This window comes from Sinocyclocheilus rhinocerous, unplaced genomic scaffold, assembly GCF_001515625.1.
Source record: "Sinocyclocheilus rhinocerous isolate Xijiao unplaced genomic scaffold, SAMN03320098_v1.1 scaffold1600, whole genome shotgun sequence".
NCBI lineage: Eukaryota > Metazoa > Chordata > Actinopteri > Cypriniformes > Cyprinidae > Sinocyclocheilus > Sinocyclocheilus rhinocerous.
The window spans coordinates 1,723,228-1,725,234 of record NW_015665129.1 but is presented as its reverse complement, the minus strand read 5'-3'; positions in this window follow the sequence as shown (position 1 = coordinate 1,725,234).

Below are 2,007 nucleotides of genomic sequence, written 5' to 3'. Positions count from 1 at the left end.
CTACAGCATGTTCAGTAGAACTCCTGAAGGGTAAGCGTACTGCAAGCTTAGCCAATAACTCAGCGCATCAGGGAGGCAGAGGAAGGGCCTAGTTCGCCTGATGTTGCCGGTTCCAGGTGCTCTGGGAAAACAGAGAACTACACTCTCCACATGAGAGGAGAACGCCTAATTAAAAAAGGGAGTAGCGTGCTCATAGGCAACCCTCTGATAGAGGGGAGCACTGCTAAACACCACCACGAGAACAGCCCACGGAGCGGGGAATTCAACTCCTCAGAAGGGGAGAGAACTCGAACGCTCATAAGAAAGCACCATGCTCATAAATAACCCTCTACAGTGAGGGGAGCGATGCTTTAAAAGTGTATCAACGGAGACACACTAGTTGAGTGGAGCACAAGGTGAGTACCGGGGCCTAAGCCAACTCAGAGAAAGGCAACGAGGCTAATAACGCGTAACCCTTACCATACAGGATGTGGGCCGGATCTGGGCCAACACTATGTTGCTGTCTGGGTTACCACCATGTGGATTTTAGAAAGTGCACAGAAGCTTAGTGTGTGCACTTGCCATAGTATGGATTTTATAGAGATCTGCTCACAGATGCCCAGAAGTCCTCAGCCACTCAATCGGGAGCGGCAGGCTCAAAGACAACCCTCTGAGGTGAGGGGAGCACTGCCTGACTTGACCCGAATAGAGGCAGCTTATCAGGGAAGCAGTAAGCGGCCCAACTACCTGATGTCACTGCCACGGAGCGACTCCTAGCTAACCCTCACAGAGAGGGGAGCACTTCTTAGGGGCGCTAGATTAGAAGGGGTAACCCAGCAGGGCCAATAAGAGACAGTCCACTGGTGCAGCTGGACACGGTCTCATGCTCTCTATCTCGACAGAGAGCGTGGGTCCCGTATAACCAGACCCGATAGAATCTGAAGAAATAGCGGGACCCAATAACCATTCATGCGTATAGAGCTTACTACTCCTCAGAACAGAAGCACAAAGGAGGGGTTTCCCACGAAAACACAAATCCCTCTTACCTCAGGGAACGCAGTGTACTCCAGCCCACTCCACAGAGGGGTGATTATTGGTTCAACCCTAAGGGCAGTGTGACAGTGAGGACCCACGGGCCTGACCGTCTATGGAGCATTGAGATCAGAGAACGTGCATGAAGGTTAAGGAACGATTCAAATCTCAGGAGACCTCTCAGGTTGAGAAATGAGTAGTTCGCATCTGGCCAGAGGATAGGGAGCATGTCGCGAAGCATGTACTCAGAAGAGTACTAGACCACGAGAAGGACCCACAGGTCCTGAAGTTGCAGCGTTATACTGGAGACCTGATGGTAGGAGACTTCCTCAGAAGAACCGATGAGTTAAACCGGTCAGAAAACCGGTCCGAGTAACGCTGCAGAGAAAGGCTAGCATCAAATACACAAGGACTAGCAGAAGAGTAGATAAAAATGGATCGTACTCACCAACCATGGCTCCTGCGCATGACTCAGGCTCATGATTTAGGCTGGAGGCGAAGGCCGAAGCCTGGACCCTCGTGGAATTAAGGATTTAACGGCAGCCGAGCACGTCTTGGCCTCCTAAAAACCTCACGACCACCGTCTCGACGGAAGTGCCGAAAAGCTCAGAAGGGGAAACCGGCACATCTTTAATTAATAGTGCAGTATAATGTGGTTATCTGAGAAGGACATGATATAAACCATCTGTCCAATAACTGCAGACAGATCCACACTATACATTTCCTATATAAACAAAAGGAAATTACTGATAGGGAGTCATTTCCCGTCAGGTCCTTTCCATGTTCTCACCGCGACGCAACGCGCAGCATGCATTCAGCTCCCGCGGGAGCTAAACACACTCCGCCCAACCGCTATATTACCTTGGAAATCAGGCGCGAACGAAAACTGCTGCCGCGAATGCATCGCTATTCCCGCGAGAGGCAAACGCACTCATGCAAACGCTATCTACAAACTCGGGTAAATGGTGAAATACTCACATCCCCCTCAGTAGTCCC